Source organism: Cryptomeria japonica, chromosome 11 (genome assembly GCF_030272615.1).
Source record: "Cryptomeria japonica chromosome 11, Sugi_1.0, whole genome shotgun sequence".
Lineage (NCBI taxonomy): Eukaryota > Viridiplantae > Streptophyta > Pinopsida > Cupressales > Cupressaceae > Cryptomeria > Cryptomeria japonica.
In genome coordinates this window covers 715,184,560-715,202,387 of record NC_081415.1, presented here as the reverse complement: position 1 = coordinate 715,202,387, position 17,828 = coordinate 715,184,560, and positions in this window count along the sequence as shown.

Genomic DNA, 17,828 nt, shown 5'->3' with positions numbered 1-17,828 from the left:
AATGCGATGTCTCCATGGCTGATATATGCAATACAAAATAAAAGAATGGAGAGTTGTTCTCAACATTTTTTCAAAGATGGAGACATTTGTCTAGCAAACATTCTTTCACATTCCTGAGGAACAATTAGTGGAAATCTTCATTTCAAACCTAAATGAGGAGATGAAATTTCACTTAGAAGTGAAATGCTCAGATTCTTTCAAGGATGTAATAGCTCAGGAAGTCAGAATCAAGAAAGCCCTTACAAAAAAGGGACTTGTAAAAATCTTCAAGGACAATAAGGATGGCCCACGACTAGCCTACAATAGTGACAAACCCAAATTTTGGGCTTAGAACATAAACATCATTACTAATGGTGTTGTAGATGCAAGAACTATCAAAATCACCCAACCTATAGTCAAAATTGCAGGGCAAGAAAATAATCATAACAACCACAATATCAATCAAGGTAATCTGCCAATCAATTAGGGAAATTAGGCTCCCAACACGCAACAAGAGGAACCTAAAAATAGGCACCCTACCTACAAACCCAATTGAATATACACACCCTTGGGAGAACCACTTGAAAATATATTATGACAACCTGTATCTTCCGATCTCATCACAATGCCCAAAACATCAAACTACGAAACATAGGTTAAACCTTCCTAGTGGAGAGATAATGAGTATTGTGAATTTCACAAGGGAAAATGACATAAAACAAACAACTGCCATCGTTTAAAATATATCGTTCAAGGATTTTTTGATCGAGGTGACATAGAAGTCAATTGCCATGCAAAAACTTCCAATACAAATAATACCATGTTCAAAAATCCACTCCCATCATATGAGAAAGGAGGTCCCTCCCATCAAGGTAAGAACCAAGATAACATGATGAGCTATACACGCACACCATATACCTATATTGTCAATAACTTTTATGATGCCAATGAAGAATTTTCAACCAGTACAATCAAAGGGAAAGATATTGCATGCAACGTTGTTATTCACTGCGGAAAAATTACCGTACAAGGATCACCATCCAGATAAACATATGTGCCCAAACATTATAACCTTATGGACCAATTGGATAAGATGTCGACACTAATTTCCATACTAGAGATTTTGTGCCTATCACCCTCACATAAAATCATCTTCAACCAAGCTCTCCAAGAAGCGTCAGTTCCATCCAACCCCAATATAGATCAATTTCAAGCCATGGTTGGAAGTCTGTAATCATCACCATTTCTCACTTTTGCTGAGAATGATGACGCGTCCTTTCAACAACCACACAATGCCCCTCTCCACAATGAGGGATTCATATATAAACACAAAATCAAGCAAGTCTTGATTGACAATGGAGTTGGCCTTAGCATTTGCACATTGTAGTTAATCACAACATTGAGGTATGTAGAGGGAGCAATTGATGCTAGAAAGATGATCACCATCAAGGCTTATGACAATGCAAAATGGTCCTCTAAAGGGTGTGTTACTATACCTATAAGGGTAGGGCCCATGGTAAAGCATGTGGTTTGTTAGGTCCTAGACCTCCATCTTCCATACAATATCCTACTAGGTAGACCATGGATTCATGCCATGCAAGCAATATCATCCACCTACCATCAATGCATAAAATTTCCACACAATGGGGTATAGCTTACTATCCTAGGTTATTCCAATCCATTCACCTTTTGAAATAACATTCATCACCATCTAGATGTCATGGTACCCAACAACAGAGAAGCTACCGCCTTATCATCCTACATCCATCCAACTTCTCTCACCATTACACCAATCCCTACACCCAAACAATATAAGTTGAAGATGAAGTTAAAGGGTGAAGGACCAGGAGATTATAATATTAGTCAAATATTTTGTGTTGGACAACTACCCCTCTCACCTAGGACTCATGGAAAACCACAAATGTCACTCAAGCCACCTGTTGTAGCCAATACTGGCATACTTAGTGGATTCATTCTAAGAAGATCACATGAACAAGAAATTATTGATGAAGACTTGGTAGGATGGGTCTACACAAATCCCTTTGAAAAAGGTAAACAATAAATCAAGATCCATATAAAGAGGTATGGTAAAAGTTTTACCATGATGCAAAAGATGGGCTATGATGGCCATAGTGCATTAGGAACCCACAAACAAGGTGTACAAGAGCCATTGCAACCCTTGTTACAACCATGAGATAAAATGGGGCTTGGATTCAACCTTGGTTTAGGAGGCTCTTCTAAGCTTAGGCTTACATGAAACAAAGGAAAGCAACTTCTAAATTTATCCCTTCGAGAATTAGGATAATGTCCATTACAAACCAGTCACAACATCAAAAAATCCAAGCCACACAAGCAATTCTCACTCAAAGTCCGTACATGCAACAAACAAGCAAAAGGGTTATATTACACAAAGGTCAATTACTTCCAGGTTGTCACTTTTATCCATCTCAGATACCCAAGCAACACCAGGAACCCTATTAGATACCACTTTCTTAAATTACAGGATAACATACCAAGAAGGGATCACAAAGTTGGGTATGCTATTGAACATAACAGTGTGTCTTACTTTGGCGAAAATGCCAAAACTTTCAGTTGCAAAAATATTACAATCAAAATAGGATCCTCAAGTGAAAACCACATTGTGGCACTTTTGGATCCCAAAAAAGTAAAAACAAAGGATGCATCCAAGGGTGAAAATCTCTCTGAGGCACCTGAAGATTTAAGGTTTTACATTATCCCCTTCACTACTGATCAGGAGAGATCATCCATTCTTATAGAACAGACAAATAAAGTCAATTTAGGAACACCAGAAAATCCACACATAATACATCTAGTAGAATAATTAACTCCAGTCGAAGATCCTGATATTACAAAGCTTTCAAAAGCAACAAATCAATTTTGCATGGTCCTGTGCAGACATGCCAGGACTAGATCCAAAGCTAGTAATGCATCATTTGAAAATAGCAGAAGGAGAAAAACTAGTAAAACAAAAGCTCAGGAAAATGCATCCTTAGATTGAACTATTAGTGAAGGTAAAACTCAAGAAGTTATTAGACGTTGGTTTCATAAGACCCGTTGATTATGCAGAATGGATCTCCAATATTGTACCAATGGCCAAACCAAATGGGGGCATCTGTATCTATATAGATTTCAGAGATCTAAACAAAGCATGTCCTAAAGATTACTTCCCATTACCAAACACTTATATGATTGTAGACCTAACAACAGGTCATGCTATGCTCTCTCATGTATGGATTCTCAGGATACAACTAGATAAAGATTGCTTCAAAAGATCAACATAAAACTGCTTTCACATGCCCATGGGGAACATATTGTTGGAATTCGATGCGATTCTGTCTAAAAAATGCAGGGGCCATATATCAAAGGGTAATGACTACCATCTTCCATGACATGATGCATACATTGATGGAAGACTATGTGGATGATTTACCAGATAAATCATTAACCAAAGAAGATAACCTCGCAATGTTGGACAAAATATTCACCAGACTGGAACAATATAATGTCCACCTCAATCCAAAGAAGTGTGTCTTTGGAGTAACCTTCGGGAAACTCCTAGGATACATTATCTTGAATAAAGGAATTGAGATGATCTTGCAAAGGTAAAAGCAATCATGGAGATTCACCTCCTAAAAACATTATTCAGTTGATGACACTACAAGGGATTCTATAGTCAATCCATCACTTCATTACACAATTGGCTGATAATTGTTATCCCTTCACACATCTACTACATAAAAAATGTTCATTTAAAATGGGAAGATAATTGTCAGCAAGCATTCCAGCAGCTTAGGGACTACTTGATGATGCCGCCATTTTTATCACCACCATCTCCAGATAGGCCATTATTGTTATACATATCAGCTACAACTATGGGCTTAGGGGTATTACTAGCACAACATAATGCAGAAGGAAAAGAATGTGCAATGTACTACATCTCCAGGACACTAGTAGGGTATGAACTCAATTATGTACTCCTATTGAACGAGCCTACCTCGTAGTGATTTTAGCAGCAACTAAACTGAGGCACTACATGCTGACACATAAAATACAACTCATTGCCAAGATCGATCCACTCAAGTACTTACTCAGTAAAGTGACACTCACAGGTCACTTGGAAAAATGGGTTAGATCCTTAGTGAGTTTGACATAGAGTATGTAGACCGAAAGGAAATCAAAGGGAAAGTCATTGTAGATCAGTTGGCTGAAGCACCACTCATAGGAGACCATCCTCTCATTTTAAATTTTCCAGATGAAGAGATCTTCATAATCATGCCAACACAAAAATAGAAACTATATTTTGATGGGTCCTACACTAGACATGGTTCAGGAGTTGGCATTCTCTTCATCACACCTTAATGTGATATTATTCCAAAATCATATAAGCTCACATTCCAATTCACAAATAATATAGTAGAATATGAGGCTTTGATCACAGGACTACGAATGGTCATCCAATGGAACTTGAAGGAGCTACAAGTCTACGATGATTCACAACTGGTAATTTGACATGTCAATGATGACTATCAAAGTAAGGATGAAAAATTCATGCCTTACAAGAAAATGGTTGATAGATTCAAGGATTTATTTATAGCTATCACTTTTGAGTAGATTCCTTGAGAGTAGAACTGAGCTGCAGATACAATGGCTACAATAGCCTTTCTTCTTGATCTTCCACAAAACTTAACATGCTACAAGTTCTTAGTTGAACAAATTTGGATCCCCGCTTATGATATCCCAAAATATAAGATGGTATGTCAACTCATCAGTTCTAATTCCTCATGGTATGGTAAGTTTTGTGCTTACCTGCACAATCAAATCTTGCACCAAACCAATCAAACAACCAACGCAAAACCTTCATACTTGAATCCGCTCGATATACCATAATTGCCGAAATCCTATATCAATGAGGTCTTTATGGTACTCTCCTTTGATGTTTAGAGCAAGGTGAGGTAACCACAACTTTAGAAGAAGTACATGAAGGTATTTGTGGGGCTCACTCCAGTGGCCCGTCATTGCCTAAAAAGATCATGAGGGTAGGATACTACTGTCCCTTCATGGAAAAGACTCCTATTAATTTGTCAGAAAATGCAAGAAGTGCCAAGTACACAAAGATTTGATACATGAATCAGCGCAAGAACTGCAACCCATCACAACACCATGGCTCTTTTGTCAATGGGGACTTGACCTTGTGGGTAAAATCCATCCATCTTCCTCCAACAATCATAACTTCATCATTACTATCATTGAGTACTTCACAAAGTGGATCCAAGCCGTTTCACTCACCCAAGTCACCGACAAGAATATCGCCTCATTCATCCTCAATTTAATTATCTATCAGTATGGTGTACCCATGTCCATCATCATAGATAACAGGGTTCCTTTAAAAAATCAGGATGTCCGCGAACTCTATGAGAAGTTTCATATCCAACACTGTTTCCCCACCCCATATTACCCACAAGGAAATGGTCAAGTAGAAGCCTCGAAAAAGAACATATTGAGGATCTTAAAGAAGATAGTCAATGATGCTGGTCATGATTGGCACATTCATTTGAATCCCACACTATAGGCATATCGAACCAACATTTGAACCCCTACAAGCGCAACCCCATACTCACTTGTTTATAAAGTAGAAGCTATCCTTCCTATTGAAGTTGAATTACCATCCCTAGGGATATTCTTGCACAATCTAATTCATGATGAGGAGTACTATGTCTCCCATCTTTAGAGCTTGGAACTACTTGATGAGAAGTGACAAGCTGCGTACAATCACCTTAAAGCATATTAGTGATACATGAGAAGAAGGTTAAATCATAAGGTCAAACCTCATCCATTTTAGGTAGGAGATCTTTTTCTCAGAGATAATCCTCGCAATTAACCAAACAGAGAACACCGGGGCAAATTTGAATCCAATTAGCTAGGTCCATATGTCATCACTGTTGTCTTCAGGTCCGGGGCCTATTAGTTAGCAACTTAAGAAGGGGAATCACTGATAGATCCAATCAACAACATGCATCTTAAAAAGTTCCATACATAAGCTGTGCAGATAATCAGGCTTGCAAAATCTTAGAAAATACCAAAAACATTCCGCAAAATTCCTTAAAAAAAGCACAATTTAAAAAAAAAAAATCAAGAAAATAGTAAAGAAAAATCATTCTTTCAAATGGTGAAAACCACTTTGGTGGAACCTTGGATAAGTATGATGGTGAAAACCTGGAAAACAGGTGCCATTCATAAATGTTATAGCTCCATTATTTTTTAGACTTGTTGCGATCACATCCATTGCATCCGCTCATACATCATATCTAGCATGGCTTGTTATTGATCTGCAATCAGGGTTATTGACTCATGTTTCCCACATCATGCTTTGACATTGACACCTAACTGGGGGCACCTTTTTAACCTAATTATGGGAATGCATTCTCAATCCTTGTAATTAGCTGAGTTACTCACTTGGAAAATGTCCTGAAATAATCCAAAAACATTCGTAAAATCTCAAAAAGACAAAAAATATTAAGAAAACATCCTGAAGAAAAACCCCCAAAACATCAGAAAACAAACAAACAACCCAAAAACATGAGAAAACATCAAAATCAATTAAAAACATCACAATAAATTTTTTCCTTGTACAAAAACATCAAGCTAGACACAAGACAATATTTGAGCTACCAAAAAAGATGCCCAACTATCAAATCAACAAACAGTCAAATATTTGAGTAAAACATACTCAAGACTGTCTTGACAGGGATACATCTTTCCTTACAACAAGACATGATAACATATTTATTTGACAAGAAGATTTTGTTTGGCTAGTAGGCACTTGGTCCGATTACTTCTTTTTATATCAGGTTCCTATGCTGCTCCAGGATATCCACAAGTGATTAGAGTGGTCGGGATGGTTCACGATATATTTTTCTTTGTTTTCTGTCTATGGATTGTTCCGATGAAGTTTTGGGGCATGTACTAATGGTGTCTACGTGGGAAGTTCACTAAGTTACGAGATCCCAAGAAAAAATACAAGTCATGGATCACTATGGCTTATTGACTATAGTATATACCTCGACCATGTGTATATGACCCAGAATGGAGGGGAACCTTTCTTATCTGCAATGTTTATTTACAGGTGCAATGTTGAACCTTGGTTTTTGATACCTCGGCCAAGATCGATACTACCAGGATTGATGAGGAAATAAAGCATTATAAATAAACCATGGATCACTATTTCATCTTATCTATACATATTACATTCCATTGCATATCGCCCATAGATCTGCTCATCCATACATTGTAACTATTTTTAAGCATGTATATGTATGAAATATGGTTGCTATGAGAAAGCTAAGTGTCAAGACCTATCACGATAGAGTACTCTAATACACATTACCTCACATATACATCTCACGTATGCATTTTTAATCATTTACATTAGTGTATTTCATTTCATACTTCATTTATCATATAGGATCACTGACATTATAGATAGAGGCATCCCATTTTATTTTATTATTAGGATCGTTCAGGATATTCCTTTGCATCTATCTTTTTTTTTATTTTTTACATAGGCCATTATATTTTAGGTTCATTTAGGAATTTTATACATTGAATTCATCATAATATCATTTAAATATCATTTATATCATATATAATTTTACCATATCATTATTATTATTATCAACATTTAAAAATCATCATCATTCATCATCATCGTTTATTGTATTCATTATTAAAAATGATACATCAACACTTTCCATTTACAATCGATCAATGCATATCATTCATCACATTTATCAACATCATCACATCAAATCATGTAACATATGCATCCATAAACATACATAATAATCATCTGAAGGACATAAACATCATAGCATGCATCAAAATAACCCGCATTCATATATTAGTACCTGCATCAAAATCATATACATATATCATCACATCATAAATCCTCCATATAAACATCATAATATAAATCAACCTCATCATATATATCACAAGCATGCATCCATACATCATCATAAAACACATATAAGATCTATCATCAATCATACATCCTACATAAAATTAAATCATCACATTAAAAAAATCACATCATCACTACCAACAAAGGAGATCTCATCATATATCTCTCATCAAAACAAAGTACATGGGTATTTGAGTATAATTGATGTCAAAAAAATCGGCTACCAAGAGCCATCCAAGTATCAATAAATAACAATGTATCTAAACGTCAAATACAAAAGACAAGGAATATCATGCAACACTCTCGCCAGATGTAGAAGGACCACCACCACCACCCCCATCACCACCTCGCCGAGGAGGACCCATAGCACCCCCACTACTCTGGCCTCTTTGCAAGCGCTCTGATCTGGCTCGCCACATCTGAGAATAACTCATAGCCCACTGACTGTTGGGAACTACCTGCTCAGACAAACCCCATGAGTTGTCAGTCTCCACCTTGACCCACCGCACCTCTCTCATCACCTCCACTATAGGGCCCTATCCCTATACCTACTCTAGCACTCAGATCCTATCATGTGCCTGTCTCAATCTATCCATGACATCATCTTTCTCTCTCATTGCTGTAGTAAGCTCGACTCCTTGGGCAAAAATATATACATCCCTAGCCGCTATCTCTACATCTCTATCATCTAACTGTGCCTCTAGGGAATGGATCCGAGCCTTGGTGGTATCCAAACGAGCCTATAAGAAAACCAACATGACCTCCTAGAGGTCCCTTTGTCCTTCTTCTACTCTTCCTCTCCCTTCTTCTCCACCTACCTCTCCTTCGACCATCCCTCCCTCTTGTGCCCCAATCACCGTGACAACCTATACTGGTGCACCCTGTAGGAGTCGCACTGGCCGACTACCCCTACCTCTCCTACCCCCAAATCCACCTCCATCTCCACATCCTCCCCCTCCTCCCCCATCTCCTCCCACATCTCCTCCTTTACCTCCTCCTCCACCACCTCCCCAATCTCCTCTGCAACCTCCCCCATCTTTTCCTCCTCCTCCTCCCCTATCGCAAAGCTCGGTCATCCTCAAAAGGTGGCACAGGCTTTGCTGGATCTAAAATACATGGAAATGGATGCGCAACCAAGTATTGTGTGACTGATCTTCCTAATGGCTCAATAATTAGACCTTGAAGTCATAGCTTAGGTATTGGACATCCAACTAAGTAATTATCTCTCATCATGAAGGTTCATTTAGTTGTCAACTCGGGGTGTATACTTGAAATGGGTCCACAAGGTTTATGCACTAGAAAGACTAAAGCAACCACTTTTCCTATTGAGGGAATTGAAATGTTGCTCTAAGACAATGCTAGAAACAAATAACTAAAATGTTTGTAAGGAAAGATAACTACCTTCTAAGAAACAACTAAGAAAAACATAACTTATCCATGATCAACAAAAAGATTCTACTTAGTTTGTAGTGGCTGCAGGAACAATCACAGGAAGTATTCTAGTGGTTGTAGGAACAATCCGTGATTAAGATAATGCTAAGTACAGAATAAGAAATGACAAATAAAAGAAACCAAAGGAATACTCACTAAGTGGGCCCCCTTAGAAAGCATCCAAATAACTGAATCAAACCCCTGGAGCTTAAAGCATCATCTTTATTGATTTAAAAGTACTTGACAACATAACAACAAATTATTGGAAGTTTGCTTCTTTTAAACTCAGAACTGTATTACAATAACTGAAACTATCTTACTCTCTACCACCGTACAAGAAAAGGTGGGAGGTTATTTAAATCATTAAATTCCTAACTAACTAGCATACCACTCCCAAAGTTCAAGGAGGGTGCTTTTATTGAATAAGGAGAAAAATAAGGTGAAATTACAAATGTTGAGAATAAATCAAAGTCTGTTGGAACAACAGAGAGAATCTAGTGTAACCTCAATCCTAAATCTACTCCTTCAACAAAGGAAATCATTAAGTCTTCAGATAAGTCATAATGAACCACTTCGAACCACCAACTGACTCCTTCAACAACAATCCTTGTTGTCCCTTTCTCAGCCAGCAACTCCATAATCTTTATTATTGAACATCCTAGACCGGTTCAACATTCTTCTTTAATCCTGCATGAAATTGTTAACGTGCACAAATATAGGCCTAATTATTCCTACTAAAGTAACAATCAAAATCTACATGCAACATCACCATGGATATTTGTCATAGCACAATTACCTATTATATTGCATAAAAAGGGAACATATATCAAATGAGTTTACATGTCATATGACCATATCATCAAGACATTTAAAATATTATCACTTAGCAAAGGTTCTAAACTCAAAATACATAACTAGACTCCTAATGTCTCAGTAATGACACATACACATAGATAAAATAGAGCCATTCTTTTGGCTCATCATTCCCCCCAACCTAAAATCTAGTTGGTCCTCCAGAAGATGAAGATGTTGCATTCTTTCCCCTTGCTTGAGCTCTATAATTAATGATTTGAGTTTGTCCTAAGCCTCTTGTAATAATGTTCCAATAAAACCCCTTGTTCTTCTCAAGCCTATCCCATCTAGCTTTTTTTGCCGTCTCATCAAATGAATTGACATACCTGTTGCAATCTGGTATCGGCCATAAAAGTATAGGTGGCTGAAAGAGTAAAGGAAGCCAATTATTCATTTTTGTTCATCCCAACTGAAGGTACCATAAATTTCTTTTCAAAGTTGCATAGTAATTTTGCAAAGAGTGTGGCTCTGTCATCTATAGTTCTTCTGTAAGACTGTCCCACCTTCTTTCTACATGACACAAATTTGATTGTGCTTCAGAGGGCCTCATTGCTTCAAACTCCTTATATGCTTCTTCCCTCAAGGTTAATAATTTGGGCTTAAAATCAGGATGATACAACACTTTCTGCCAATCATAATATAGTCTCCTAGGATTATCAGTCTCTGCTCTTATTGGCAAGGGAATTCTAAGTTCTTCTTCTTGATAAGTTTTAGCTTCTTAACCTCTTACATTTTCATTTTGGATCTAGGACATTAGTGCCCTCAAATGTATGTCACTGATATATAACAGAGGGTTCCATTCTCTATCATCAGGTATTGTATAGTTGTGCAAATAAAATTCACAAAGAAAATTTCTAATTACAGTAGGAGAGTCCTGATAAACCTGATAAAATTCTTGAGCAGTTTCCAAGGAATGATCTTGATTTGAAAGAACACTGGAAATTTTGAAAGTGAGGAAGAATTCCTTTAAATATATGGCATAGACCCTAGGTGGTGGTCTACACTCGAGAATAGAAATTATAGCAAGGCGATGAGGAATATACATGGCAATTTTAATGCAGATAATGAATGAATCTAATAGGAAATAATACAAGCATCAATTTGTGACGTACCTGGAGTGATGCGATGTGATGTGATGCATGTCAAAGTTCATTACACATAATGATAAAATTGAAAAAGCGGATGAACGTGAAGTGAGGTGAAGTGATACAGAAGATATGAAAGTGAAATGGAGTGAACTACAAATGTTATTATGGAAAAATAACTTCTAGGAATATGGAAGTGTTTATTATGAATCAACATAACTAATTAATCAGAAGGCAGGGGTAAGTGCCCACCTTCATCAGTTGCAGGAAACTCAAAGTTTGAAGCTGTAGGAGAATCGGAGTTTGAATTAAATTATTTTAGGAACTCTTATTTAGATGAGGGCTTATGATATAACTTCAATCTATGCCCATTGACCAACAACTTGAATCTTATAGGATCAATTATTGTAAGTTGAACAACACCATTGTCAAACACCTGTGATACCTCATATGAGCCTAGCCATCTGGTGTGAAGTTTACCTAGATTATCTTGATACCTAGAATCATATAGGAGGGCCAAATCTCCCAATTGAAATTTTTTTCCTTGATATATTTATCATGCCATTTGATTCATTGATTTTGCAGGAGTTATGTGTTTTGCAGGGCAGTTGTTCTGACTTCATCTAACTCATTGAGTTGCATAATTCTTGCTTGTTGTGCAAAAATAATATCCATCCCCAATTTAACTATTGTTCTTAAAGTTTTAAGCTCAAATTCAATGGAGATCATTTCTTTCTTTCCATATAGCATCTCAAAAGGAGTAAACCCTGTTATGGTTTTCTATGATGTCCTATATGCCTAGACTCCTTTGGGTAATCTAGCTGCCCAATCTTTCCTATCAAGATTAACAGTTTTGTTCAAAATGCTTTCAATTTCCCTATTTGTAATCTCTGTTTGTCCATTGGCTTGAGGATGGTATGGTATAGATTTCCTATGCCTGATATTGTATTCATTCAATAATGTTGTAACAAGTTGAGATGTGAACTGTGCTCCTTGGTCTGTGATAATTTCTCTAGGAACTCCATATCTTGTGAAGATTTCTTCATCCAAAAATTCAGCAACTTTGTTATCTCTTGCATGTTTCATTGCCTTAGCTTCTACCCATTTGGTGACATAACCAGTACAAACCAAAATGTTAGACTTACCATTAGAAGGTGGATCAATTAGTCCTACAAAATCAAGGCCCTACTTGTCAAATGGTGTTACCACCACTTGAGGATGCAAGGGCATCTCATCTTATCTAGTTGGTCTTCCCATCCGTTCGCATCTGTCACATTGCCTTGTATACCTGGCTACATCTTTATGAAGGGTTGGCCAATAATATCCTATGATAAGTATTTTTATAGTTGTTCTCTTAGCTGAAAAATGTCCCCCATAGGGTTCATCATGGCATGCATGCAGTATGTCATAAGTGTCATCTTCTCTCACACATCTTTCCATTACCTGATCCGTACTTGTGTAAAATACACATCCTGCTATCTAGGTGAATTTGAAACTTTTCTCAACAAGTAATTTCCTTTCTTTTGGAGAAAAATGAGAGGGTACCTTTTGAGCAACCAAATAGTGGGCTATATTAGTATACCATGGTGTTTGAACAATAATAGAGAATAGATGCTCATCTGGAAAGGAATCATCCAAAAAGGGTGATTCTTGATTTGTTTTTAAGCGTGAAAAAAAATCTGCAACTACATTTGCTCTTCCTGGTTTGTCTATGATTGTGATATCAAATTCTTGCATTACAAGAATCGATCTAGCCAACCTTCCCCAAATTGAAGGTTTGTTTTTGAGATATCTGATTGATGCATGGTCAGTGTGGATAAAGACTTTATATCCAATTATATAATGTCTAAAATTATGGAGAGCATAGATAACTGCCAACATTTATTTCTTTGTTACTGTGTAGTTAAATTCAGCACCCTGCAAGTTTTTGCTGACAAAATAGATTGCGTGTTCCACTGCTGTCTCTTTTTTTCCTAGAACAACGCCAATTACATGATTAGATGCATCAATGTGTATATGGAATGGAATTTCCCACTTAGGACCTTGAAGTACTCGTGCATGAGTTAATGCTTCCTTCAACTCAGAGAATGCTTTGCTGCATGAATCTGTCCACCAAAATTATATATCTTTAGTGAGGAGTGTATACAGTGGTGCTGCAATTTTACTGAAATCTTTGATGAATCTTCTATAATAACTTGCATGGCCTAAAAAAATCCTAACATCTTTCTATTTTGTTGGTATAGGCAAATTATAAATAACTTCAATCTTTGCTAGGTCTACTTGAATTCCTTTACGAGAAAGATAGTGGCCAAGAGCAACAACTTCCTGCATCATCATAAAACACTTCTCACTATTTAAAGACAAATTATGATCCTCACATCTCTGTAAAGTCTTTTCTAGGCTACTCAATGCTTCTTCAAAAGTACCACCATAGGTAGTGAAGTCATCCATGTATATCTCCATGTAGTTGTGAGAAATATCTGAGAACATGCTTATAACTGCCCTTTGATAAGTAGCTAGGGCATTACATAAACCAAATGGAAGTACTGAGTAGGCATAGGTCCCCCATGGGCATGTGAATGTTGTCTTTTAGTGGTCCTTAGGGGCTCTTCTTATCTGGTTGTATCCACTGAAACCGTCTAAGAATGAAAAAATATTTCTTTCCTGCCAAGGAGTTCAACGCTTGGTCAATGAAAGGAAGATGAAAGTGATCTTTCTTGGTTGTAGAATTAAGCTCCCTATAATCTACACAAAATCTCTACTTTCCATTTTTCTTAGGAACAATAACTAGAGGTGATACCCATTCACTTTCAGAAATGGGATATATAAATCCTGCATTGAGTAACTTCTGCAATTCTTGCTTAACTATTTCCCTTAATGCAGGGTTGATTCTTCTTTGAGGTTTCTTTATTGGTTAACAATCTTCTTTGATGTAGATTTGGTGTGTGCACAATTTAGGATGCAACCCTTTCATTGATAGTTCTGATACTAATTGTAAAGTATTGATGCCAATAGATAACAAGATGAGAGGGCGGGGGGTGTGAATCATACAAACTTAAACTTCAATGAAATCAACATATTCAACCTTGGTAACTTATACTTCAGCAATATAACCAAAAACTACTAAACATGCAAACTCATAAACACATAATCATCACAACACATATAACACCAGATTTAACATGGAAACCCAAATAGGGAAAAACCACTGTGGGATTTTGGACCCACTAAGAAATATACTCTTCTAGAGTATGCTCGGTTAAAAGCAAATCCTGTTAAAGATTACAAACACATTTCTAGATGTGACCCGGTTAAGGGGTTTCCCTCAGATCTGTTAGGATCTTCACTTTGTTAGAAGTGACCTTGTGAAAGGATTTCAAACACTCATTTAGAATGTTACCTTGCTAGAGGGTTTACAAATAAGACTGTTAAGTCCACTCGGTTAAGAGATTTTCTGTCACTTACAAAATAACAGTAATAAAAATCTATCTGCAACTTCACATCTAAAAATGCTAAAGCATATTCTTATTTGCTCAAAACAATCTAGTCATAGGACTTATCTTGTCCTTCTGCTGGGCTTCCTACTCTGTTATTCAAATAGGTCTTCAAGTTTCTATGTTCGGTAATCACTATGTAGCATCCCTATGCTTACACTTGCTCGCATACATTGTTTACCAACAATTTCTTATTTATAAACAATTCTCACCGCTTAATCTCCTTGATCACATTTCCCATGATCAATCTTAGCCATTAGATCTTCAAACTTGACTAGGTTCAATGTATCCTTCGATCTGAAAACATTTTACTTTGCCTGGAGACTTGCATTCCTTTCTTGGAACTTGCAAAAGGTTATTGCGGTTCAATCTGCACTGTAGATCTTCCTGCCGATTTTTCATTGCCATAGATCCTTAACAAACTTCATGCGCGACATTCCAATTATTTATACATCTCTAGCTCATCATTGTCCTTCATTAAATAATGCTTGTATTCATCCAATGTGCTCTGTCATAACTTGGTTGCAACTCAGTAAATACTAAACTTTACTCGGTAGACATTCTACCTTCATTAACTGATATCGATAACCTTAGGGTTTACCGACTAGGTTCTTTGCTTGGTGACATGGTATAGTATTAACTTTACAATTAACAACATATGTAGGATATCAAAACAATCTAAACATCATGATCTCATCATTGTCTAACTCGGTAATAGTTTCCCATTGAATAACTTATTTCTCCCCTTTCTTATCACATTCTTTCTGTGTCTTTTACCGACTACTTAATTCTCTTCAAATCAATCTTCTCAAGATATGGCAACATCATACTGAATCAGAAAATCAATTTCTTGACAGCAATGACAAAATAATGTTATAAAGATAGTTATCATCCTTTTTCAGTTATATCAAATAGTCTTCAATAACCTTCTCAATATCCTTAATGAATATCAACAATCTTTCTTTCTACTGAAAATGCCAACATTCATATCTATTTAGTCACAGGCAAATGCTTCCTTATTAGACTGTAGTATTCTTGTTAGAGACATAATTTGTTCTTGAGTAAGGTGACTATTAACATTCAACCATTTATCTGGGGCCACTTCAACTTGCTTAGTTATCTCTATTATAGATGCTGCAGGAAAATGTGAAACTATTACTTCATGCGGCAACAACGTATGCAGTAAATATATAGATGCAGGAGATTCTATAGAGGAGGTTGACAGTAATGGTTGCATAGAACATGCATTTTGTGCATTACAATCAATAGTTTGATAAGGAATTCCATATTGATTTTGCAAAATATTAGAGAGAACATCCTCTTCTTATTGAAGTTGCAAGAAGGGGTCCCTTCTTATCATCATCAATTGTTGTATTGTATTGACTTCATCAGATTCTTCTTCTATATCTGGCCAAACTAAGTGTTCTTGTGATGGAGCCCATGGTCTTCTTTGAGCTACATAAAATATTTGGTCCTCTTCTCTTTCAACAGGTTTGAATTCTGATGAAGCACGATAGTTTTCAATACTCGGTACTGTCTTGCATCTGCAGTCTCTTTTCTTCTGTCTGTAGTGAGGGAAATATTCAGTTAGGATTGCCTCTACTTCCTCATGCTTCCTTTTTGCCTAAAGTGTTTCCAGTTGTGTGGTGATGTTATTTATAATATCTTACTTGAATTCAGACAGTAAGTGAGTAATTTTCATCCTTGAAACTCCATTGGAGGATTTTCCTTTGGTAACTTGATATCCTCTTCCCTTTTTCACAACTGCTAGGGAATGGTTCTGACATATCTTCTTTAGATCTTCCCAAGGGACTTGAGTGATGTCTCCCCATCCTATTAGGTCTAGAGCTTCAATACCATTGTTACTTATTCCTATGAGAAAAAGACACTTTTGGGACTCTTCATTAAGAGTATTATCTAAGTTTTTCTTTAGGCAGAACAAGAACCTTGAAATATAGTCTTCCAAAATTTTATCATCTTTTTGCTACATCCTAAAGATGCCATCTCCCCTATTACCACTTCTACAATATTGTTTGTATTTCTCAAGAAATTTGGTTTTCATGGCTTCCCAACTGTCAACAACATCTCTCTCTAGACTCATAAACCATCTCAGGGCTCCTTCTTTCAGAGTAGCATGAAACAATTTGAGTCTATGAGCATGAGTAGTGTAATCATAGCTCCAGTAGAGGATATCAAATTCAAACAAAAAGGTGTCTGGATCCTCTGTTACAAGCCCATAAAACTTAGGGAGAACTGAAGCAGGGATATTTTTGAGGTTATTATTATCTTGCCGATCAGTGATAGGGAATTTAAAGGTAGCTTGGTTAGGTGGAATTTGGCCTGCCATCCTTTATTGATAAAGTATCAAGGCAAATGGGTTCTCAAAAAGTTCTTGGTCTACAGGCTTCTCAACGTTGGCAAACAACTCAGCCAATGGGTTTATATCTTGGTCTCCATCTTAGAATAGATTATAAGCTTGCTCAAAATTATTACCAGGATATGGGTTGTTAGGAAGAAACCTCCCTAAAACGTCTCTTCTCCTAGGAATATAGTAGTATTATGGGTCATTACTTTAAAAAGGTAAATGGAAATAGGGTTTTTAACTAGTGAAAATAGAGTACAACTATCAATGACTGCAAAGATTTCTAGTTTGACACCATCCCTGACAACAACGCCAAAAATGGCTGATCTTCGTAATGGTGCAATAATTAGACCTTGAAGTCGTACCTCAGGGATTGGACATCTGACTAAGTAATTATCTCTCATAATGAAGGTTCATTTAGTTGTCAACCCGGGGCGTATACTTGAAATGGGTCAGCAAGGTTTATGCACTAGAAAGACTGAAACAACCACTTTTTCTATTGCTGGAATTCAAATGTTTCTCTAAGACAATGCTAGAAACAAATAACTAAAATGTTTGTAAGGAAATATAACTACCTTATAAGAAACAAATAAGAAAAACATAACTTATCCATGATCAACAAACAAGATTCTACTCAGTTTGTA